The sequence below is a fragment of the Netta rufina genome, assembly GCF_964035555.1.
Source record: "Netta rufina genome assembly, chromosome: 2".
In the NCBI taxonomy this organism is placed as follows: domain Eukaryota; kingdom Metazoa; phylum Chordata; class Aves; order Anseriformes; family Anatidae; genus Netta; species Netta rufina.
In genome coordinates, this window is record NC_140124.1 from 94,011,045 (window position 1) to 94,038,406 (window position 27,362).

Consider the following 27,362-nt stretch of genomic DNA (forward strand, 5'->3'; position numbering starts at 1 on the left):
CTGAACTATTAACCATATAAGCAACTGTTACTAATTTACTGTGAGAAATGTGTCTGAAAATGCATGTGTCCACATGATTGGCTTGGTGAGACAGATTGAAAATGTTTAATCAAGACCGCATAATTCCATGTCTACAGTAGCAGCTAGATTAAAAACAATCAAAAAAAAAAAGAAAGAAAAGAAAGAAAAAAGAAAAGCAGCACTATCACTTCACTAGCATGTCAGGGGTGAAAGTCTAATTGGTTTCTAGTTGAAGATAAACTAACTTTGCTGTGAACTGGCAGCAGGAGGGGAGTGTTCATCATCTTGAACTTGATCTTTGACTCCTAAGTCTGATAAAACTTGAAAAGGAGTACTGTTCTTTGGATTGTGTATTTGGGGGAAATGGGGGCACAACACGGAAGAGAATGAGAAAAAAAAAAAAAAACTTTTTCAAAGCTGCTATATTTCCTATCAGAACTAATAAGCTGGTAATAACGCCTAGTTCAGGACCTTTCACTCATTGCAACAATATGGGCATAAAGTCACTGGTAACAAACGCCTGAATTTTTGCTCATGTTTATCAGTGTTTATCAGCATAACCAAAACACTCAGCTTGTTTTAGGGAGCCCTCCAAAAGCCTGGCTTTGAAATTCCCCACAGAATCACTGACTTTAACAGTACCTGAGCACTGACTCTGGTGATTGCAGGCCATAAGCAAGCCTGAGCCTCTTCCCCTCCACCCGTGCTCCCTCGCACAAACCCATCCTTGCAGCCTCACAATGGGCTGCAGCCTGTTTCTTCTCTGCGTGAGGCTGAGAACTGGCCAATGCAAATACAAGCTGGAGAATTTAGGTTGTGTCACGTAGCAAAAAATGGTGAGTGGAACAAATGAGTCAAGCAGCTCGGAGAGCTGGAAATCTCTAATTACCAGACCCAGTCAGAGACAAACACTGAAGCTGGGGCGGACTATTTGCACCTAGTGCCACTCAACGAGGGCGACAAGGAATTTATGAAAGGTCAAAGAACTTTCCATATGTAAAACTTCCAGTGGGAACTCACTCGGCCAAGCTGCGAGGCTTTGGCAATGCTGCCACCTGCCGACTTCTTGCTCTCTGCTGTTTATTTCAAGGCTCTGCTTTGCTTTTTACCACGCTTACTATTTCTGCAGGCAACTTAGGCTGGTTTTGTTCTCCTCACCTGACAGAATCTCCAGTTACTCATTGAGTTTATAAAATTTACTTGAAATTTTCTCTTTATGTCCTTGGGTTGTTGTGGCATTTTCTTCTCTGCCAAGCACCAACTATCCTGCATGCAACCGCAATGTCACCCATGGGAAAGATAAACATAAATATCAGACAGCTATTACTTGCCTTTGTTAAATATAGCCTCCTCTCTTAAACAAAGCTTTCACTCGTATCACTTATATAGCTGTGGACTATGGTATATTCCTTGTCAACATGACCCTTATTGCTTGATTATCTGACTGTTAAAAAACACTTTTCTTTTAAAAATGCCTCTTGCATAAATACAAAAAAAAAAAAAAAAAAAAAAAACTTCCACATCAAACTCTGTTAACAAAACGTCTATATTAGCAATAAATCTGAGTTATAAAATTTACATAAAAATGGGTATAAATGTATACAAATGCACACATGCAGGGAAACAGGATTAATAAAATGAATTAGAGAAAGAGAGATAGAGAAAAGGAGGTATAACCTGACCATATCGATGAAATATTTTCTCTGTGATTTGCTGCTTCTGCTTTCGGTGGACATCTAGTTCAATTTAAAAAGTGGTGGTGTTGGTGGTGGGGATAACAATAATAATAATAATAATAATAATAATAATAATAATAATAATAAACCACGTTGCAACAGTATTCCCACTGCAGGCTACTGTATGTTTGTGTGTAGGATGAGACTCGAGCATCAAGGAGAGAAGGCTGGAATTAAGGGACAAGCTGTTCCAGCATTTACTCTTGCTGCCCAGCTGTGTGAGAGAGCAAAGAGTCTGCTGCAACACTGTTGGCCTCACAGGGACATTTGAGAGCTGTGCCTGGACAGCAAGAGGGGCTGCAAGAGCCACTTGGTCAGCACGAGGTAGGAGTGCATCATCTCCATGCTTGTAGAGTCTCATTGTGAAAAACGATCTGATGTAAAAGTCCTTCCAAAGAACTGTGTGTGTACTGCAGTCTGCAGCAGAACTCTCAAAATCAATTCAGCAACTGTGCCCTTAAGTGAATATTGCCCCCCTCCAACACACACACATTTTCAGATAGCTGTTGAGAAAATATCACAAGGGATTTTGGAGGAGAGTATGCTGGCCCTTCTCCCTCAAAATCCTTTTTTTTTGTTTAATTGTGTGCAATTAATTTTGTTTAATTTATGTTTAATTGTGTGTGAGAGACTGTTTAGGACGATGGCATCCTGTTTTCATTTAGCTCTCTTCTCTGCACTTTCCTACAAATATGTCTGAATTTTCATGTTCATATGTTTCACACACCAGCATCACACTTGCTTGTGCTGCAATTGCATCTGGGCCAGAACCCAGCCACAGAGTGCTTTTGTCTCACAGGAACGGCAGGAGCCAACCCATCTGTGTATCATCGAGTTGGGAATCAACTGCTCTTTTCATCTTGCCCCATCCCAACACCAGCCATGGACCTACAGTGGTAACCCCATGGCCAAACCCTGGAGGCAGCACATACTGGTGGCAACAGCCTCTGACCTTAGGGTGAAACCACCAGCTCTTGCATGCAGGCAGCCCAACACAAGTGCAGTTTTTGTTTCTTTGTTCCCGATTAAGGAATCTGCACCTGAATTTTAATTGTGAGAAACTGTGCCCAATAAAGAGCAAGCGACAGAGAAGTGTGCCCTTGGAGGAACTCCGGCCACAATTATTTGGCCTAAACCCCTACATTTCTTACATTATGTTTAATCATTATAAGACAGATAAACTAAAGGTAATGACTGCAGCAGTGGACAAGCCCTGATGATTAGCTAAGGTACCTAAGGGTGTGCATTAAAATAAATAAATAAATAAATAAATTGCATAATGATGTGACTGTTTAAAAATTACATAACAGTACAATCAAACTGCCAGAGAATGGCACAGTCTAGCTGCCTCAGTTTAGCTGATGTGGTCCTGAATCCCTCCACCAGCTGCTTTCTTTTCTGAACTGCTTGTCCACTTGAAATGTAACAGCACACTTTTCCAAACTCCACCGGATCTCACAGTTTTCACTTACGTATAAAGCCTCTGGTGGGCTGCATGCTGTTTTCTCAGAGAAACAATTCATACCTGTAACACATACTAGCACCTTAAGAGTTACCCCCAAAGGAATATCAGCATTTACAGATCACCTTTATCTGCTGTTATGAAGTTGTAGACTAAATATGGCTCACAAATGTATGTGATAATACAGATTACAGAAAGAAGTTTTCTCTTCAAAAAAATCAACACTGCCAACCACCTGCTAAACTCTCAATACATCTTAATGGTTTAATTGAACTGTGGGCTGGACTGTTAAAAAACTGTTACCGCTAATGTGCTCTGCACTTCAGCTTCAGCACTACTATTTATGATTTTAAATCTGCATTTAAATACCAGTCATTAATTATTCATCAATAAATAAAATTAAAGGAAGGCAAATGTAATCACCTACCCATGACTCAGAATGGAAGATACTGAGCAGCCTGACCAACTCTAAACATTAGGCTTCCTGCAGTCAGTTAAGAGTTATGCAAGACCAATGACAAATGAATCACCAACCAGTGGAGTTCTTTAAAAAAAAATTCCAAAAACATGAGGAACTGAGTAAATAAATGATTGTTTTCTAAACAAAAAGTGCTCAATTTCATCCCAGTTTCATTTTGCTAAAAAGAACTTTGCTACCATGAATTCTGAGCTGCTGCCAAGATTATTGTTATGTAGCAGTCATCATTTTGTATTGAAATTGATGTTTTTTCTAGAGAAGCTGCAGATTGGTTCATAAACATCCTTTTACTTTTCTGAACAAATGAATGCAGCTTCTGTGACATGTAAGAGGAACATCTTACAATGGATGCATGACAAACTGTCCCTGAGGAGACTTTCTTCAAGCTAAAAAGATAAAGTGGTTCCCACTTGGCAAAAATTCACTATTGTTTTCAAGAAGCAAATGAAGAGGGGAAAATGTATTTTATATTTACTAACCATTTAGTAAAAGAAAATTCTTCTTCAGAAATAAGAAAATACATTACAAGCTGAAAAGCAACCCCCTTCCCCGGCACCACCACCAAGAAAACCAGCAGTTTTTGTTGAGAGTGACATGCCTTCAGCTTATTAGCAGGGTTTACACTATTTACTGTATTTATTACTTGCAAAGACAACAAAGGGAAGAAAGTATGGAGAAGTAGCCTTTTCTCCCAGTAAAACAAATTGTCTAAAGAACATCACTTTTCAGTAGAATGAATATGAAATAAATAGGTCCAGGGACTCCATTAGCATGTAAGCAGACATTTCACATGAAATTTGTGGTGGCAGGTAGATAGAAACACAGAAGAGAAGTATTTGCATTTTTTTAAATCCTGGAAAATAGAAGTATATTATAGCTATGTCATAACCACTGTAATACTACTTTCACACAATAATTTATAAACCAAGCTATTATTAAGTGATCTGTGAGTAGACTGGTGTATTTTTTCTCAGTGTCAATGTAACTCTTTCCTGAGGAAATGTACATTGCAAATCTAAAATATTTTGTGAGTGAATGAATCACAAAGAATTCTTCGATGGCTGAGGCATACTTTTGCTTCCTCTCGTCTCACACATTTGGTACTTAATCTGTTCTTGAGCACATCAGCCTCATTTTCTCTGCCATGAAGTATCTGTGGAATCTGAAATATGCTGACTCCTCTTATACTTTAACTATGGTCCAATTAAGCTTCTGCTTCCGTAATATTTCCATGGGCCGGAAATTACAGGAAAGAATAGAATGGCATTGTCCCATGGCTCTAATGAGGATAAACACAGGGTAAGGAAGAAAAATACCTTTAGCTGTTAAGAAAAGTACTTCATTTTTTTTGCAAATTGATGTTGGATGCTAAGGACATAGAATGAAACAGATATAATGCTCTAACACACACACATGAAGATTTGTATGCACAATTATCACTCTGAACAACAGAAAGCATTTTAAGAAGGGTGTTTGAATGACTTTTATTCAAACTGAACCATATTATCCCTGTTGAGTAGACAGACTGGAGATAGGTAATTAAAAAGTAACAGTGTTTGAAACAGTTAAAAATGCGGCACTTAATTGTTCATCTCCAATGTATGTAAGGTCGTACCTTATGCGTGGTATCTATTTACTGATTAAAATAAGTTTAAAATAGTACTTTTCTGGAAAGTAGATACAAACGGATTAGTTCTGTTTTGCAATTATCAAATGTGGGAAAATTAGCAATGATCAAAAATGTTCTTGTTCTGCAAAATACAATGACTTTGTGCAGTGTTTTAAAGTTTGTTTAAATATGCAATGCAAAGAAATCCTATGTATCAACACAGATCTTGCTTCCATTTGAGGTACTGCAAACCACTATTGATTTCAGTGGAGGCAGGATCAGGTTCTTAGAAATGATAACAAACCAATTCTGAATTCTCTTATATTTACCAAAGACGGTTGTCATCTTTGACAGAGATGCAGAAATGGCAAGAATATCTATTCATGTGCTTTAGACAGTGGCTTTTAGCAGCAGGAAAAAAAAGATATCAAAGGGGTCAGCTTTACAAGCATATGCAAGAGTCGTATTATAGATGACTTTTCTGAACAAAGGTTTGCAGGATCAGGCCAAATTACTTGTGAGACTTTCACCAAGCTTTCAGATAGTGAGGAAAAAGGAGAGAAATAGTTATTAAAATGGTATTTTTAAACTTGTTGCAGGGTGGTGACTGGGTTTAAATTAAAGTACAGTCATTAAATATCCTTGAATTAGTACTTTTTATTAACAGACAAAGAGCATTCCATGAAACTTCTGTTTCAAATCACACTATGTGTCACTAAACAATCAGAGCATGTTTTCTCTTTCTTTTGACCTTGGCAATTAACATATAAACTTTCAAAGCACTACACTCAGACCTCTGAAAAGAAATATGATACAGAACACAATTAGTGACATAAAGATGAAGGAGACAAATAAAGGGTATCTAAATATAAAGAAATTTCCTTAAAAGTCTTCCTGAAAATGAGACAGTGTTATTAGAGATTAGACAGTTTAAAGTGAAAAGACATCTGACATTTGCATTGACGCTGTAGTAGTGTAGCTCTGACTTACAGTAGGTGTAATTAGAGCACTCACTCTATGGAGGAAGAAAGGCCTGTCACTCTGCAGCAAAGCACCAAGCAAGGCTAACAATGTCTTGTCCTTAAATTACACTTCTGATTTGAAAAAAAATAATAAAATAAAATAATAAAAAAATTAGAAAAACAAGGTTTGAATTGGATTGTGTAGTGTTAGTAACTGAACCTTTCTCTGCTTCTCTGTTACAGTAAGTTATTACATATTTTTGAAGCCCAGAGGACAGCTCAAGATTCATCTGCTTGAGCAAATTCACTGATAGGATTATGTTGGAAAAGCATGATGTAAGCAGACTTTTTCTAGTAGAATAAAACCCCTCAAGATACTCATAATTAAATTGATTAATTTGGCTTGTGAAGGTGCACTGTGTCATCTGATTTTGGAGGTAGACAAACATCCAAGAGTTAGAATATCACTGCCTTCTTGTCCCTCCTTTCTTTAGAGATAACATACTGCTGGCTAACATGGAAAACACCTAAGACAAAAGCTTCTTTTCAGCTGAGTTGATTGAACAGAGTTGTAAATTTTAGTTTTCTCAAGGCCTGGACAGGAAATAAGTTCCATGCATTGGAAATAGCTTTGAACATTCTAAAATACATGAAATGCAAACAGTTCAATCCCTGTTCAACCTTGAAGACATCCCCTGAAAACCCCACTGTCCATAAAAAATCACCTCTTCTAAGAGGAGTTTAAACAAAACAGATGAGGTTCTCACTCTTAGATGACCAGGCACAGAGTACATGATACCCACAATGATGCCTTCCTCTTTTCTTGCAACACTATTGATTTTTCTGTCATCTGCCCTCAGAGATGCACTGGAACTATTTTGTCATTATGTTGCTTGCTGTGAGACATGCGAAGGACAACAAAAAATCTAATGCTGCTCTCTGAAATAGTAATCGTTTTACAAATTTCAAAATGGAAATTGAGACTCCTTGCCAGAGAGTTTCATGAAGGGTAGCTGACTTCCAGGCAATGGCCTCACACCTGCTTTTCAGGCAAGCCATGAAGGTTTTGTTTTCTAAGGATCCCTAAACATTCTCTATTTAGAAGGAGCAATACCTTTCCAAGGAAGTTGAAAACAAAACTAAAAATCATTGACAGTTACAATTTGTAAGGATCCTTTTGGCTATAGCCACAATGAAGAGAATGTTATGGGCTTCACTTGCCAAACTCAAGAAAATCCATAAATGAAATCTATGCCAGCAAATGAAATATAAGGCACATAAGCAAAAACAATACAATATAATGGAAAAATCAGAGCTACTTGGCCAGTAATCAATGTAAGACTACCAGGAAATAAAGCAAACTGGACTATCAAATAAGAGTTTCTGAATAGCTAACCTACTTCTGTTGAGTAGGCATTGCATTAAAGTTGATCGTCATTTGAACTACTTATGAATAATTGATTCAGGAATAATTTCACCAACAAAAATCTCCAAGTTCAATTTGCTACGGTTTGTGGAACATATTTATATCCATTTATAATAATGCTAATCGACAGCAATCCAGACTTTGGAACCCTTAAAAATTAATTGAACATCACAAACTCAAATACAGTCGATCAACATAATCTAATAGAGTGTCTTCAATAGATTACCTAACAAAGATCAATCATAATCACAGGACCCTCAACTATTTCTATTCTCCTGTGGTTATTAAAATAGATGGGATTTGCCAGTATGTCCAGAAGATTAATGAATCAGATTTCTGGTAGATCAGAATGGGAAACTAAATTAGGAACAGGTAGTTCTTCAGAAGAACCCTGATCAGTAGTCTGTCCTCACATGCAGTTTTTGTCAAGAGTTCCATTTGGAGTATTTGTTGATCACAATAACAGAAGCATGACCCCAAACTGCAGAATATTTAGCACTTCCTAGATTCCTGTAAGAGAACTGTGCCTACAGTTGCTCCCCAAGATGAAAATTAAAAAAAAAAAAAAAAAAAAAAAGTCAAAAGCAATCCCGAAATATTATGTCATCTTAATGAAATAATTTTAATTTTTAATTATTAATAATACTGTATTTATTATTAATTAATGAGATAATATATTTCATTTCTTTTTGAATTGATGAGTGAATGCTACAGAAGTAGACTTTTAAGGTCATATTAGTTATGGACATACAGACAGCTAAACAGAAATTGTATGTGCCCTGTAGTCCTACAATGAATGCCTACTTACATACAACAGGAAAGATGAAGCACATTTAACTCACTGCAACAAAAGAATGAAGAGTTATAAGATCTCTGGATTTCATGCATATTTACATGAGAGCACACTAAAAGCAGAGTGGCTTTTCACTTAATACTGTCTAACTTTTTGTTGGCTTGTTATCTATCTCCCTTCCCACCCCAAAGGAAATTACAATTATTTCATTATTATTTTTATTTACATTTACATTTACATGTCTATTACATTTTTATTTACAAGTATATGTGCCTTGCTATGTAGGACAGCAGCACAATGAAAATAGCATCTCACTTGCAAATCCAGAATAAATATGAGACTAGTCTGCAGTAAACGAAGTGGTTACAGCACAACAAGCTCTGCACAATCAAGAAACATACCCTAGTGTACCTAAGTGATGATGTAGGGTACTACATCTTCTTTCACCTCATAGGTACAAGAGACACAATGTTCAATGACAGCAATGCTCTTCCTCCTCATAGGCCCTTAACATGACGATCAAATTGGTAGCTGGTATAGAGCACCTCTGGCATTGAGATTAAATTTTGGCTACAAAAATCTGACTCTTATAAAAAGTTTTCAAGAAAAGAAATAAATCCCAAAAGAGATATTATTAGAAAAAAAATGTATTTTTATTCTACTTCTCTACTTCTGTTCAGTTTGCCTTCCTAACCAATTTTTCAGGTTTCCTACACAGCTTTATCCAAGAAACTGATGTTACAAAAAATGACCTGAAGAAAGTTGCCCTATAATCTAAGAAAGTGAAAGCAAGTATTTGAAGATTATGTAGCAAGAGACTAGACCTGCACCTTATAAACTACATAAACAAGGATCCTTAATTCTCCACTATCAATGCAAAGGGAAGACTCATATGTGTTGTGAAGCACACAGACCAGTCTTTCAACACTGAATTCTAATGGCCGTGGTGAGTGGCATCTAAGTAGTGCACTTTGCATTGAAGTAGATTTAGTGCATTGAGTAGAGTTAAGTGTGGTACCACTTTCTCCCCTGCAATGCAATGTCAGTTCCAGTGGAGAAGTAGTCTGGTTCTTGCTTCCTTCAGTGAGCATGCATCATCAGCTAGCAGATTAGTAAACCGCACTCTTCCAAGACTACTAAGGTTAAACCAAACTGTCAGAACAGATTGAGCATTAATTTGTGATATGAAGATACCAAGGAAAATTTGGAAGTTTGATCTTCAGATCCTTTTTTAAGATAGAGCATCCTGAGTTCAGGCAAATAATGCTGTTTAGGACTAATACTGACTCAGACATGAGGTTTAAGAAAATTGCCTTTAAAATGACAATTGTATATTGTTGGTATTCTTCCTGTAAGGAGATTCACCATTTCCTTTGGTGATGCTTTGTCGTGGTTTAACCCGGCTGGCAGCTAAATACCACGCAGCCGTTCGCTCACCCTCCCCCCTCCCTCTCTGGGACGGGGGAGAGAAATGGAAAGTGAAGCCCATGAGTTGAGATAAAGACAGTTTAATAAGACAGGAAAATAATAATAACAAAATAATAATAACAACAATAATAATAATGTTACAATGGTGATAATAGGAAAGTAATAATAATATGTACAAACAAGTGATGCACAATGCAATTGCTCACCACCCGCTGACCGATGCCCAGCCTAACCCCGAGCAGTCCGGCCCCCTCCCCCCGGCTAGCCACCCCTATATATTGTTTAGCATGACGTCAGATGGTATGGAATACCCCTTTGGCTAGTTTGGGTCACCTGTCCTGGGTCTGTCCCCTCCCAGCTCTTACTGCACCCCCAGCCTGCCTGTTGGCAGGACAGAGCAAAAGGCTGAGATGTCCTTGGCTTGGTATAAGCACTGCTCTGCAACAATTAAAACATCGGGGTGTTATCAGCACTCTTCTCATCCTAAGCCAAAACACAGCATTCCACCAGCTACTAGGAAGAAAATTAATTCTATTCTAACTGAAACCAGGACATGCTTGAAATGAACTAGGATCTAGAACCACAACGCCCAGTAACAGAGTGTCGTGAAGCTATAGTATTTATAAAAATACATTTTCTACATACATAAAGAATGCATGACTCAGCACCTACATTTTCTCTTTCCTACTTCATACCACTTCCATTGTCAAGGTCTGGCATAATGGTCTGGTTTAGCAGAACACTGAGAAGGGACAGAGCAGCAGTGAGGTTCCCCCTTCCTAAGAAACTCCAGAGAAGAATCCTGTTGGGAAAAGCAAAATCATAGCAGCTGCTCAAACGTGGTCTGAGCAGAGGGGAGATCAAGCTCACTGGAAAGCAACCACCTCCTTAAGTAGTTCTACAGATAACATGTGAAGGACACACGTTGGAATTTTGCAGCCCCTCTTAAGGGGTCCTTTCCTCATAAATGAGTCTAATAAACAAACAAACAAACAAACAAATAAATAAATAAATAAGAATGGGGCTGATACAGGCTGACAATGAAATATCTTTTTGTCATCTATTTCAAACTGTTCTCCAAAATATTTGGAAGTATATTTTATTTCATGTTCACTCAGTTTTTTTAATGTTATGACAGGCTATGCAGCATACTGGTAGGAGATTCATATTCTCTGTTCGGGGGGGGGGGGGGGGGGTGAATGTAGAACTGAACAACTGAACAAGTTACAAGACTTTTATTCAGGGAGTAATATGCATTGTCATTGGAATACCAGGAGAAGACTTGGATTATAGGTTTATCTGTCCCTTTTTATGGGTGACCTTGAAAATGCTTAGAGAAAGCTGGAGAGAAAAGCAATTACATTTTTGAAATTACATACCACTGTTCTCATTCATCTTGATAAGCACTTTTAAGGAATCCAAAAAAGGGCAGAATAATGCTTTTATAACAGTTACAGAGACCTTGGTTCTGCAGAGTCAGTTTTAAAATGAATTTAGATGTACAAAGATGAATTTTTATTTCCTTTGTGTTGCTAAATTGGCCACTAAAAAAAAAAAAAAAAAAAAAAAAAAAAAAAAACCTGCAATTCTATACTGGGGCAGTTGGAAAGAAAAAAAAAAAAAAGTGAAAAAGTGTACAGGATTTTTTTCCTTGTTCTGCAAAGATATACAGCAACTTGTTTTATGTTGTGCAGCCATCCCTAATGCACCACAAGAACCTGCATTCATCCCTTTCTGTGTGTTTAGAATTGTGATTGAAGTGTTGATAGGAAGCTGCATTTATAGAAACAGGATGCTATGCAAACGATAGGCACAAGATCTTAGTTATTCTTATTCCTGCTGTTTAAGCCCCCCCGTGTTCATTTAGGCATGATCTGTCTTCGTGTCTCTTTTGCTCTCGTTATTATCTTGCCTTACCAATTAGGTAAGGTACTGAATGGCCTGTTATTCCAGCTTGGGAGGGCCGAGGGTCAGAAGGAGTCATGCTTAATGCTAAGTAGCTATGAAACGCTAAAGGCTGTAAATTTATCAGGGCAGTTGGCCTGGCCCACTGCAGGGCAATGGGTGTAAGTGCTTTTCTGCTTGAATTACGCATTGAACTGCGCTAGCTTTGAAATGCCAGCTTCCACGCTGAGCTCAGCGAACGCTCCACAAGTGCAAAGCTCCAGCCTCTGCTCTAATGGCAGGAGCAATAGGGGTTATATTTGGAAGCTCTTGGCAGCAAGATAGAAAAGGAAACTTCAAAAATCATTCTGCTTCTTTACTGAGGACCCCCTTAGGAGTAGTACTGGGAGGAATTGTGTCGACCTGCCACCGTTAATAGTCACTCAGCAACCCAGCACAACCACCGCTCCAGAATCAATGCACTGCAGCTATTCAGTAGCAGTACCACATCTGATGCTTGAAAGGATGGAAAACACGATATGTGACAGCTGCTTATGAGTGATAGTGATAGTGAACAAAAAGCCTAATGGGTACTGGAGTCTTCCCACCCAGCATACAGAAAAGGCGAGGAAGGGAATGATGACTTTTCCTAGCACGGCTGCACTCTTCAGCAGGCACCGTCCTGTGTGCCAGATTGGCATCTCCAACAGCTCAGCAGCAATTATTCACATGCCACTTCTGAAGCTGTGACTTGCTGCTCTCATAATCTGCACTATATCACATACCAGACTGTACATCAAGAGGTTTTCGTTTCTTGGACAAGAGAATAGGAGACCAACGGACAAATCAGAAAAGGATCAAATCTGTTTGTCTAGATTTGTGCAAGGAAAGCCAGTGTTATATCATAACCAACATGCACAAGGTTAAAATCTAAGCAAAGCTAGGTTAGCTTTAGAAAGGTAGAAAGGTTTTCTGATATACCACAAAAATGGCCAGGCTTTATGATACGGTATTTTTATAACTGGCTTTGTTGGGAACGTGGTTTTATATGCCTTGGCCTGTTTGAAACTTTGTATTTTGAAATATCTAAATAATTTCTGGAATTGCTGATTGCTTCCTGAAATCCCATAATCCTCAAATTTTATGTACAGCAATGCATTTTCTGTGGTAGCTTTGCTTATGTCTACTATATGGCTTAGCACAACGAACTTTTAACTCCACATCTGAATAGATACTTGTTGCACCTTACTTCAGTGCACTTCACTCTTCACTGTGTGCGCATAACTATGATTGGTATTCAGGTAAAAATAGTCACTTGTTCTGAGAGGGAAGCACATTTGTTAACTTGACTGAAACTTTTCAAAATATGCCTTAAAACAAATGTCAGAAGTTATTCATTGTGACAAGTTCCTATAGAAAGTCTTTGGTGTAAAACAATAACACATTTCTAACATGCAGAATGGCATAGAAGGAAATATATATATATATATATCATCAGGAGATAACCTATTTATTAAAGACATTATAAAAGCAGAGGTGACAATAAAGTTGGGGTAAAAAAATGAGTTTTATCAAAAGTCTAGGTCACTCACCTGTCTATACAAGAAAATCCTACACACAGTTGTCAATAGCTCCTCTTAATCTTTTAAAAGTTCTAAGTAATATTTTGTAGATGTCAAATAGAAAGACTGCATTAATATTACCATGTGTGTTAATAACTAAGAACTATTTTTAGTAGGTATTTTTTAGTTGCCTTAGCAAATGCTTTCTGATATTATGCTCAAATTTTTGTACCATGGTAATTTCTTTTGGTTTAAAATACATAATCAGATTTTCAAATATTTACATACCTCCAAGAAATACTATCAGGGCTACCTTTGACTGTGATTTTATCTTCATGCTAAGGAACAAAAAGGTTAAGATTTTAATCCACTGCAAGGGTTTTGCTGAATAAACCTCTTGTTTGTAAGAGTTGAATTAAGACAACACAGAGCCTACTTCACATAACTACAACACACTGAATCTTGTCAAGAAAATAAACTCTTTTGTTTATCCTTACTTATGCACAGGCCTACAAACAACTCTTATAACCAGCTAGTGGTCCTGCCTACGTTATCTTGTCTGCAAACATGTTCTGCATGCTGAAACAGCTGAAAGGAACATACAGGATTAGGAAAACACACAGAAGCTGAAAACAGGTTTTAACTCAACTATGGGAGAAAAAAATCCCCTGTGCTAGGTGATGAGCTTTATAGTCTCTCTGATCTCCCCTCATCCTCACACATTGTCCAGAATTGCCCCACTTTGTGAGAGAAAAGCTATGATGAAAAGCTCCTTAGAATGATCCAGACAGAAGGAATACATCTACTTCAGTTTTCCTAAGAACAAATAAATCAGTATATAGAGAGCTGCTTTTATACTATGTTTTTCAAAAGGTATGCTAGCACTGGTTAGAAAAAATGTTAGATCTGAGCATGTAAAACAGAGACCCCAAATTGTTTGGAAATCTGAAAAACACTGCTTAAAGTGAGTTTTAACTTTTGTGTTTTAGCCCAGGATGTCCCATGCATGTTATAAACTTCATCAGTTGTCCTTTTGCCATTAATCATGGTTGACAGTATCAGCTGGAGAAGTAGTGAGCTATTTGTTTAAGGACACCATCTAGCATTAGCCTGTAAAGAGCACCTGCTTAACAACATAAAGGAACATTACACAGCAATGTAGGACAGTTCTTCTGGTATCCTGACAGGAAATGACACAAAATGGAATTGTGCCAGAACTCTGCATTTGGTGAAATCTGCAGCATCTCAAGACTGTAACTGATCCAGTAGCTCTCTTCAAGATTCTCTACCAGTGTCTGGGTACACCTTCTGTCACAGGACAAGCGACCTCAAGCATGTCCTCAACCCCTCTCAGGGTCTACAGGCCTCTGTTTATCAAGTGGAATGAACATAAAGCCCTTGGTATTTTACTATGATAGTATTTGACTTGCATTATGAACATTACCAGCACCTCTGCTTTTGTAATTGAGGTCGAAGACTGTAGCTGTGGCACAAAACAGTTGCTAATACCAGCATTTTAAAACCTGGATTTGTTACTGAATCTGTCCGAAGTGAGATTCTCTGCTCTCTTGTAGCAGAGAAGCCTAATAACTTGTGCTGATGTTATGGATATAGAGCAGCCTCTACCCATGCTTTAGCAGTGGAAGCAACCATGGCCTGAGATACAGGTCCTATAAGGACTTACTGCCACACACAAAAAAAGAGAGAGATTTTCCAAGGTTTACACTCAGCAAAACCCTCTCATCAAATCTGAAGTGACCCTGTTTTTTCCTACCTTGAGACTGTACTTTTGCCTGACTGAACATCTGCTGATGACAGGAGGAATTATAAGATGATGTCTTGCCTTCTCAAGGATAAAGAGTACTTGCAAGCAAGAGGAAAAATGCCCATCTGCAGGTCACCCCAAATTATTTGGCTTGTTTGCCATTCTGAGGGGAAGAAGGAGGGCATTGCCAGAAAAGGAAAATCTGCTCAACAGGGCAAATAGGTCAGTTTCAATAAACTTCATGATCCACATGAAAGGAACTCTGATTTTCTGACTGCTGCTTTCCAGCCATGAAGCTCTTAGGCCCCAACCTAACCATAACTCTCTACAGGCTCATGGCAAGCTCAGGGCCTGCAAAACTGCAGAACTGCCACCAAGCCAGGACTTCAGTTTATCTAAAAACATGATGAATTTCTATTTTAGAAAACACATATTACTTTTCACATGAGATTTTAAGTTGATGCTATCATTTCAGAAAAAAATGGGGTTATTTCAGATTTTTAATTTTTCTAGGAAAAATGGCATCTATTCTTGACCAGCTGGACAGACAGACACACACACACACACACACACAACATTTTATGATATTACTCAGAGAACCAATCAGTAAATCATAACTCATGATATAGGCAAGAGAAGATAAGGTATTCACTTCATAAAAGGAAGCCTCAACTACAACTCACAGGTAAGAGTGTCAGGTAGGTGTGTTTCTCTGAACAAAGCCTTTAAAGTTCTAGAGTACTCTGTTTATAAGTAGTTGAGTCAGAAAAGCAGACATAACTGTTTTTCCAGCTTAATGTCGTCACATGCCTACAGTTATTTTTTCCATCCTTTTTGTTTGGTTAGGTCATTTGTGACCAGAAATATAAGCTGCGGTCCTTCACTCATAGTTTGAATGCTACTACTGGCATTTCTGATGAAAACAGTCAGCTCTACTTCAAGGCTGTACCACAGGGAAGAAAGTCTGGCACAGTCTATCTTTAAATCCAGTGGTACTATTCCAACTTTATGATGTCACAGAATCACAGAATCACAGGATTGTCTAGGTTGGAAGAGACCTCAAGATCATCGAGTCCAACCTCTGACCTAACACTAACAAGTCCTCCACTAAACCATATCGCTAAGTTCAACATCTAAACGTCTTTTAAAGACCTCCAGGGATGGTGACTCCACCACTTCCCTGGGCAGCCCATTCCAATGCCTCACAACCCTCTCAGTAAAGAAGTTCTTCCTAATATCCAACATAAAACACCCCTGGTGCAATTTCATGTGATTAAGTTTAAGTAGCATGGGACATATCACAGATCAGAGTCCTCTGCATAACAATTTTTTCCTTTGGCAATTGGCAAAATGTTGATATTACTGCACCATTACATCCTCTAAAATATTGCTTTTACCAGAAAGGAGTACAGCAATGAAGTACATTTGATTAAAATCACCAATTGAAACTAGAAATGTTCACCTGCCACAGACTGCAGAACCAACAGTAGAAATAAGTTTAATAATACCAGTGCACATGAGCATCTTAACAGCACTGTTGAACTACAAGATTTAAAAGCCTAGTCCTTTCTTTCTTAACTTTATCTTATAGAAAAAGTGGCAAATGGGCAAAAATGCCACAGACTTGAATTTCTGTGAATTAAGGAAGTGATTCCTCTTTTCTCCTTCATTGGAGAAATCTGAGCGTCCTATAAGCAGCCCAAGAATCTGGTGCATATACAGTATCTGTCTAATACCTGATATATTACGTGCCAACAAACAATAGATGTGCTAAAGTGCTATCCTTTCCTTGGAGTTCATTTTATAACACATATAAAATTAAATGATAACATTCCTAAATACTATTGTGTTTGTACATGATTACAAGAAAAGCAATGTTTTTCCCTGCTTCAAGTTAAACACTAATGAGACCCAGCAGAGCAGTTGCATGTGGAATGATAAAAAACAAGGACAGAAAAGCAAAGACCAATCACACAATCTTCAAAACAGACAGAAGAAAACAGGAACTAGAGACAGAATTTAATGCTGCTAGTACTTTCTGATAATTTGGTCCATTTTTCTTCATACACAAAGAAATATTAGAGGTCCAAGAAAGTCATCCGGAAATATCATATATTTCATTCACCACATTTCTTTTGACATAAAACCTCAGGCCATAACTGAAGCACAGACTGACAGAATTTTGGCTCTAATGAAAAAGAAAGGTTCGGAAACAGATACATAACTGTTACTCATCGCAATGGAAAAAGTATTATAGTTCCATGTAAGTACTGCACTGTGCCAAATGCACAGGGTACATTTCTTGTCTCAAGCGGACCACTGAATTTGGCTTTTTGCCAAATTCAATCACAAAATCAACTAAGAAACAGATTTTTTTTTCCATTCATTGTCTAAAAACAATCCCAGTGGGTATGATTTTGTAAAAGTTAGTTAAAATTCCTATACGATGTTGTGTTGGAGAAAGACTAGGTAAGATACAGAAGAAATTCTACTTGCAAAGGACAAATATTTAAGTTGCTGCCTGGACTTAAAAATCTGATTGAAGACACTAGACAAAGATGAGTCTAGTATGTTCTTCAAATTTTCTTTTCAGATTCAAAAGAATCCAGCTAATGGAAAATGCGAATTACTCCAGTGACACAATACTTCATATGTGGTCCTGCACACTACTGGCCAGTTTCAAGTAAATTTGAAAGTGAGGCAGAAGTCCCAAATATAGTCATTTTCCTACAAGCAACGTAACAGAACACGTAGAACTCTGCCATTTGACATTCTTTTTGTTTGCAACAGTGAATGCAGGTCAGCTAATCTCTGCAACTATCGCAAAAGGGGGACACAAATCTGCTCTCTCCAGGCTGTTGAGTGACTCCAAGGAAATGGTCATGCTATGGAGTCAGTTAGGATTAGGCAAATGAGGCTAGATAACAACAACAACAGAAAATTCCATTAGATTCCTTAGAACACCATTCAGAGACAAATTTGGTTTTGCTTTTTTTTTTTTCTCATTTACAAGTAAAACAACAAAAAAGTAAACAAAAGCATGGCGTTCATGTTGCAAATAAAGGCAGTAAACTTGCTTTTCCTTAGGTGTTCTTTAAAGCACTACATGACATTAAGTTGTTTAAGTGTCGCTCTTGCATTATACATTTGGAGGTATGCAGATTTGTCTGGTAACAAAGCATATTTTATTATTTAATTTTATTTAAGTTTTATTTCTATTCTACAATAAAAAGGAAAACTTGCTTTCTTCTTGTCACCTGCAAACTAACAGAAGAGATAATTAAAATGAGTACTTGTTGTACAAATTGGGATATTCCAGTCAGTTAATTTGATTTTCTACAGGAAGCGTAGCTTTCTGGATTTCCATAATGTCTCCATTTACTCTTTCACTGAGTAGGAATTTCTAAACACAATATCCCCGTGGCATGGTTTAAGGACAACTTCCACAGTAATACATTTTTTTCCATTATATATATGAAATAAACATATGGGTATAAAACACCACCATTTCTCTCAGCAGCAGTGGTGGTAAAAGGAACAAATAGTGAGCACAGCAAGTGGACCTTAAGCAAGTTTTTACAATTCTTTGTCAGGAGTTTTCATTGTCTGGTGAGAAACATCAGCTACTTTTCTAATAATTTATCAGTAAAGATGTAAAGAAGGGAACTCTGCTTAGTAGTCAGTGATGCTTCTATAATTAAAAATATAGCTCAGATTTATTCATAAAGTAAAGAACACATTCACTCAGTATATGTGTTCATTTTTTTCCTTCAAATAGGTTCACAGGATCAGGAGTCTACGCTCATAAAAAATCTTCCACTCTTAATAAAATGGAGAAAAAATATATACTGGTGAAGAAACACACAGTACACAAAGATGAATCACTATATATGTTGGTTAATAATGTCTCAATTTAAAACAATATAATTCCTGGAAATGGTGTATCATCTGAGCATTATTTATATGGCTTTGTCAGTAATTACCAGAAGAAAACACATGCATTTAAATCCTTGGTCCTAAAACTTGCATGTAGGCATGCACTACTCAAAAACTAGATTCATAGCTAACAGCAATATAAATGTTAATCTATTTCTAATCCTGTAGAAGGCTGTTTTCTCTAACAGTTATGGAAATGGAAATGATGTCAAAAATGAACATACCACATTTCGTGCATTGTACATATATATTCTGTGCAATACATATTTGGGACATAAAAATGTAAGCATCCTAAACAGAATGCCATAATATATTAAAGATCTTATAAATCACAATAGTGGATGTTCTTTGAGAATAGCAGAAACAGGATCTCTGCTCCCTTGGACCACTGATTTGGGAATACATATGTTCTAATCTTTCATACAAGTATACTTATATATTATACTTATTCTATAATATTCACTGTCTGGATTGGCAAGTAATCCATTTGACATTGACAAAAGAGCTATGGAGAAGTCTTTTAGAGTAAAGTCCTGCATCTGCTAGCTTCAGGAGAGGTAGCATTTTTGCTCATATCTCCCATTTATTACAAAACTAATATGGTTCCACAGGAAGAGATGCAACAAATACAACCTAATCTATTTCTATATCTGCCTTCCTATACTCATGCCCTAAATCTGGTGATATTTTTCCTTAAATGTATGACTCCTCTCCTCTTCCCAAAATCCTACTGCTCTTGTCTGCATGAATGTACTGAAGACATATTTGGTACCTAACTGAGGAAGATCAATTTCAATCTAAATGGTTGGGGAAAAGGAATGAAAAGTCACAGAACGGGGGGGGTGGAAGGGGACAGAAAATGAGCGGGAGAAGGAGGAATGTATTATAAAAATAACATCTTTTTGCCTAAAGCCGTATTGAACAGTTTGTTGACTTATTTATACACAATGATTTATAGATAGGGTACATAAGAACTATATTCAGTTATGAAATGTCCATTGTGTCAAACTTTCCAATTCCCTGGGGAAAAAAAAAAAAAAAAAGAAAAAAAAAGAAAAAAAAATCTACTCTCTGAATATTTTTTCTGTGTCATTTATTTAAAAAAATACACACAAAAATATGTACCGTTGTTTTAATTCATGGATGGCTGCAGTACAAGGTTTCATGCTATCACTCAGAGAAAAAGGGATGTCAAACTTAGAGCAACATCTAGATGCCCAACATAATTCCTTTGAATTCCTTCACCTCATCTGTCTTTGCTGTCCCTTCTGAAAGAGATGAAATGCATGTATCTGGGCAGTGTCCATCTACTAGGCTCATACTTCTTGCAACAGAGTCAGAGAAGTCACACAGTGTTCTCCCTTCCTTCTTCCAGTCCTGACATTTGTTTCTGTCTGAAAAGGCACTGAAGTATCCTTCTGCAAAGTCTGAAGATGCAGCCCAGCCCTATAGAAGACCTTCATTTGAATATCAAATCAAAAAGAGCCTTTCTTCACAGGAAAGCTGTGGGTCAGAAAAAGTCACCATAAATGAAATGTGGTCTTCAAAACACTCATTTTTATGAACAGTGCTGTTATCTGAACAGAAGTGCATTTTACCTGTGACCTTCAATCAAAACGTCTCTGTGATCTACTCCATGGCAGTGTTTCAGCAGAGTTTCATGTTGTCCTGACTCAGCAGCCTGCACCTTTCCAAGCCAGCAATGGTGATGAAGTCTAATATCTGGGTTCCATTTGTGTGCAAATACTTCAAAGACACAAATAAATTCCACTGCTTATTTATGAAACACTTCAGAGCTGTGGCAATGGACAGATATTAATGTACAGCTAGGGACTTATTAGTTTCAACTGAAGTTCCAATGCCAACAATAAGGAAGTATTTGTAGCAAAACTGAGATGCTCACTGAAGTCAGAGACTTGAGAAAATGAATTTAACTCTGAACTTTAAAACTTCACAAAATGCATTTTTTTCTGTCAATCTAAAAATGTGTTTTTTATTCTTGTTTTCCTAAACTCACTGTCTATTGTCCAGTGTTGGAAAGCTGAAGGATTGGAACGAGGGGCAAGAACCAAAAATCAAGGAAGCTTTCTCAAAAGATAGCTCATCTACTTATTCTGATGTCCCATTTCAGATTTTGAAGGTGTGAATTGCTCCAATAATCTGAGACAAATTCCTGGCTATAGCTCAACCAGTTGCTTCAAAATATGAAAACTATCTCTGAAATATCCCACAACTTTCATTCTTCACTCTTGCCTAAAACCTCTCTGTAAGCCTCAATAACTTTCTGCTTTCTTTGTTCCTGAAAGACAACCCAAACCATCTTTTGACAAAGGATGGAGAAATATTAGTACTTCAGCCTAAGTCAATCTATTAATTGATAACAGCACCCACAGGAAATCATCCTTGCCCGTCAGGCTTCAGTACTCAGCAACAAAGCACCCAACATCTCTTCCCTACTGACAGTTCGATTCATTTTTCCTGTACTTGTTGCTTAACCTTAGAGGGTGTTACATCTGAATTTAGATAAAAGTCAGGTCCTGCATTACCTTTCAGTATTTGTGCTTTGCCATGTAACATCACCACATAAGGAAATAAGGTGCTCTGGTTCTTGGGCTGCATGTTCATGAGTGGAAAGAGAAAGTGAGAATGTGTAGTAGGAACAGAGCAAAACTGGGCAGATCCAGTAAAGCTGTAGCTTCTTCTACCTTTGCATCTACCAATATGCTGAATGTGACCATGAACTCTAGTAAATATTTGATGTGGGATTAAAATAAAATGGCAAAAGTCACCATTCCTTGTGATCCATGCCACATTTACCACCCCAAATGCAAGGACATTTTTGCACTGTCCATCAGCAGTAACAGTCATAGGCTTGGTAATATTAATATAAAAGTTGAGGTGAAAACTGTGACGGTTTGGGGAGAAAGGATTTCTCTGCCACAAGAACAGCAGATAACTGGAGAAGATACTGGGACTGTATAGCTCCAGCTTTCCTGGTTGTTTGTGCAGTTCCTGTGCTACAAGTTTTATTCCAGAATGGAAATGCAAATGCACTGTACACATGAAAATGACCCAGATGATATCAGTTCACAAATATTGTCCTCCAAAAAGTTTACTTGTTACCTTATATGATTAAACTCTAAGACATCTACATTGAACATAAAACTAGTATGATCAAACTTTACCTTCCAGTCCTGACCTTCTCCTTCATTACTTTTGGTTATGTTTCTAGATATTACTATTTAAAGCTTTTCTGTGATTTATAGCACATTACTCCACACTTTCTTTGGTTTCCAGTGCCAGGCCCTAAATAAAGGCCAAAAAGCACATCAAACAACTTAATCCTTCCTAGAAAAGGCTGTTAGCATTCAAAGATGACATTACATCAAAAGCAAAGGTTAAACTCCAGAATGCATTCTTTGAATGAAGTAACAAAAGCTCCATTATATCCTTTGATCACTTGAGCTCACCTGTAGGAAATGTTACACCTTTTTATTAAACTGTTGAATTGTCTTTGCTGTACAAGCTAGAGACATTCTTGACAGGCTTAAAGTCATTAACACCTCTGAGGAATGCTCAGCAGAGCCTATAATACTCTCTCATGTCTATTCATGTTCCTACACCAACTCTATAGTTTCCTAACATCCCAGGCACTCTTTTCTCTTGGTATTTGTGTAACAAATTTATTGAAATGAGTGAAATAATAGCATATTGGCAAAATTCTCTATGACACAGATGTGCCCAGTAAAATATTTGATGGTTACAAATAAAAAAACCCTAGCACTAAATTAGCAAATTTATTGGGTTACCAGGACACATTTTAAAAATAAATCACTAGTTAATTACTGTCAAAAATAAAACTTTGTGGCTTTTATTAGTATCTGGCCAGTGCATTTACCACTGCCCATTACCAACTACTGTGCACACAGTCAACCCATCTTACATTTACATAGCATATATTCACATTCTCACACAAATTGACACATACAACTGATACACACTTTGTCTCTCTTTACATACATAGACATATCTAGTTTATAAGATGCAAATACGGTCTATTAAAATAAGAATAAAAATCAATGCTGCCTCTTTAGATTCTCTTCTTTTAAAGATTTTGTTAGACACTTATTTAGTTTTAGAAGTATAGCCTACTATAAACATACCTTCTCATATATTAAAAAAAAATAAAAATAAAAAAAAAAAAAAAAGGTTTATAAGACATTTCTGGCAATCCAGACTGCTATTTAGTTTTAATATCTTCAGCAATGAACAGCTGAAAGTTATTTTCTTCCAGCCTCTGTGGGTCCTTTGTTTCCTTTTAGTTCTCTGGTTCTTTTGCAGAGCTCATCTCTTCATGCTTAAACAATATTTATATGAAATCCTAGCATGCCTGCATTGGCACACTCTTTCAGACATATTAAGGACTCAGAGCTGATTCTCCTTTTCACCTCAAGTTCTACACACATTATTTCCTACATGTCACAGGGCTTTTGAATATTTCTAATACACCTTACACTTCAGGTTCTGAGCTTTCTTCTGCTGAATAAGCACTCATGCATAAAAGCTAACTACTAGGCCATCACTACTTACATATACAAAAAGAATTCTAACATAGGAATAAATGCTATGAGACAACTAAAAAAACACAGCACAGACAAAAACGAAGTATGAACACCAGTACATTTTCAAAAGAATAAATATCTTTTAATAAAGGAATGCACATGCTATCTGTGTTGTAGGCACAGCTCTACACACAAGCTAATGTAATCGCTAAAAATTAAGTTTATATCCTTCTTTCAACCTTGACCTATGATTTTCCTAGAGCTTTTGACTTACTCATGCTTCTATTCTTGGCCTATTTAGAGATAACTATTCAGTAGAGGCTTACAGTGAGCTTCTGGATCTTAATCCTGTTGTCTTGATTAGTCTCTCTAATGATTACACAGTCTGACTGCCTCAGAGGGAGGAGGAGAAGAATGGGGTAGAGGGATGGGAGCAGTTTATATAGTCCCCATTAGCTTTTGATTACAGGGAAAACAAGATAGTGTCATGTTGGCAGAGTTCTGTAGGGAGGAAGGCAACGTGCCTTGGAAAAATTCTGCACAATCAAGAGATTAGTAGGATTAACTCTAACCAAACCTTTCCTAAAACAGAAGGATACGCAATATGTTTTTAAATGGTAAACACCGCCTCAATTGTTGACTCATTTGTGAACCTACTAGCACAGTGACAATGGAAGTAAGAATACAGCAGCTGCCTTTACGTGTTTCTCTCTGCTGAATCAGATTTTAGATCACTGTACCTATCTGACTTTTTTCACTGAAGATTTATGTATCTCTTCAACCTTCAAATCCATTGGGCAATAAAATGTGACTCATTTCTAAAACTACAATTTTTTCTGTACATGTGGGTAACCAGAATGAATGAGTAAAAGCTACCTCACTTGGAAGATGTTTTCATTGGCACTTTCCACAGGCTTTGAGTGATTTAGAGCTTGTTTTTCATAAAACTTGAAAATAGATTTCATAACAATTAACCTAGAAAAAAAAAAAAAAAGGTAATTTCCTTTGAAAATTTATAGGATGTAAAAATGAACTCAATAGACTTTTCCTTTTTAATTTTTGATCCCTTCTTAAGTTAACAATTTTTTTTTCCTTTTCTCATTTTATGAAAATACCTCATTATTTGCAGTGACATATGGAAAATTCCTCTACTTCAAATGTCCTCAGTTTCCAGAGAATAATTTCATTTTTTCCATAATCCTATTGCTGTCTCATGCAGAAAGCAAGCTTCATGCTGCCCAGAAAAGCCTTGTTCAGTCCCAGCAAGGACTCTATTACCAGAAAGAATATTCACACCAGTGAAAAAACATACTCATACCATCCTCTCCTAAAAGCCCATCTGTGGTGATGACTCTCACTGGAGACAGCAGCTTCTATGACTAGAAAAAAATATGTCACTTCCTCACCAAGCACTTCAGGCTGTGCTGCTAAGTTTTTAAGTCATCCATCGCTGCTCATGTCAGCCTGCTCATCTGTCCGAGTCACTATATTTAGCTGAGAGGGCTAATTATAGTGAAGTATGCAAGATACATGATCCTAAAGGCCATTAAAAGTTGTACTAATTCCCTCTTATATGTGCAGAAACCAGAAGAGTGGAGGAGCTTTGGCCTGTCAGGTGCTGTTCTTGCAACATTAAAATAAAGATGTTAAACAAGACTTTATTTTATGTAATAGGCTTAAGACTACTTATTGTGTCAACAGAAATTGGTAGGTCAATAACTGTAAGGAGAGAGAATATCTTTTATGAGGTCAGGTGATATAGCTATAAAATACAAAAAAAAAAAAAAAATCTGAAGTCCTTCCTCACGTGAAATACTCTTGGTTTCCAAGTATGAGTTAGCCCATATAACTCCATTTCCAGCCAACCTGAGGATCTAAAAATGAAGGTAGTGGCATAAGAGAACTGAAAGTCTACAGCTCATGTAGGTATATGGGCTGAAACTCACAACAAACTCAAGCATAGCCTAGAAAAAAAAAATAAATAATAATAATTTCCTTTAGCTTCAGATAATTGGTTTTTATTACTCCTTGGGATGAGCATCAGATTAGCATTCCCATAAATATGAAGTAAGCAAAGTTCTTTACATGGACATTTCAACAATACCTAAACCAGAGAGCAGTCAGTATCATTCTTTTTCTGTTAGGAATCAGAATCCAAGCTTTACACAGATTGTGGTAGAGAATAAGGTGAGTAAAAAAATGGGGGGGAGGGGGGGAGGGGGGAGGGAGGGGAGAAGGGGAGTGTTGTTCACTTTCTCAGGACTAAGATGCACCGCCCACCTCTGGTAGTTCAGACTCATTTGGGGAAAAATAATAATAATAATAATCTTGTTTTGGAAAAATATAAGGAAGCTGAATAAAATAATCTGAAAGATCAGGTTAAGATGGATTTTTTAACAAAAGGAAAGTGATGATTTCCAAATAGCCACCTCAAAGTTGGATTATTTTCCAGATCATTTATTCAGCAACCTTTGTAATCAGTAATGGAGTTTAGGGATTCTTTTGACACACTATTCACCACAAGCAGAAACTAGAAAGTCATTCATAATACTAAAAAAAAAAAAAAAAAAAAAAAAGGTTTGTTGCCCTAGGCATGTTTTAGCTTACTGTCAGCTCCGTCTGTTCTAGTGATTCACCTGTAATAGTTCCCTTGCTGAACTTATGACTAATAACAATAAAATATTAACAGAATAGTTTTGCTTGCTGGCGACTCTAGAGATAGGAATGAAAGCTGTCGTGTTCTTTGTTTTGTTGCAAGTCTGACAGCTACTTTTGCTCCCATTACTGCTGTATCATTTCAGTACCAAAAGTATCATTGACAGCAGTAGCACCATATTCCTCACCGGTGTAAAAATAAACAGGAGAACAGTAAGTTCTCCTCACCTTAGAGAGAATTTGTTTTCTTGTAGCGACTCTTCTTCCTCAACAAACTCCACATCCTCCGGTTCTCTCCAGCTTTTCCAGTTCCTTCCTGCTATTCCCAGAAAGCATTGCAATGTTTTTCCTCTTTGAGCAGCCTTGTTTCCTGTGTTGAGCTCCCTTTCACCTCCTCCAGCTCTTTCTGCTGTTTTTTCCAGCCTGACTCCTTACAGCTGCTATAATTCACATTCCCCAGTGCAATGTTTTTGTCAAAAGCCGGCTTTCTCCCGCTCTGTACATCTCTCTCCCTCTCTTTCATAGCTGGTGGATGTGAAAGGTTTGCCAGTTCTCACAAAGCTCTCCTATAAAATCATCCCAAAATATCTCATAGGTTAAATTTGAAATTTACACACACACACACACACACACGCACACACATATATATTTGAATGCAATTACCTTTTACCTATAATCATGCCTACGGGCCCAAGGTGAGAGATTTGGTACCATCTCTTCCCATAGTAATAAACAGCCCTCAATGCAGTTTTTAGTTAATCAGTTGTTTACTAATCAGACCAAAGATAAAGGAAGCAGATACTATAATTTGGAATATCACATTTCACTTGAAGCTACGTAAGCTTCTTTAAAATCTTTGGCAAAGGCAGCAATGCTTTCAGGTAGTACTATGAGCTATCATTTTAGGTTTAGTGTCTATTGTTTCCAGCAACTTGCTGTATGATTCCCACCTTGTTACCACAAAGTAGCATGTGTTGTTTTTGACATGGTCAAACAGTATGGTGTTTGAAGGCTTGTGAACTTTAAGATGCCTGGAGGGTTTGCAAGCTAGTTTGACATAACTGGGAGACTGAAGTGGAATCT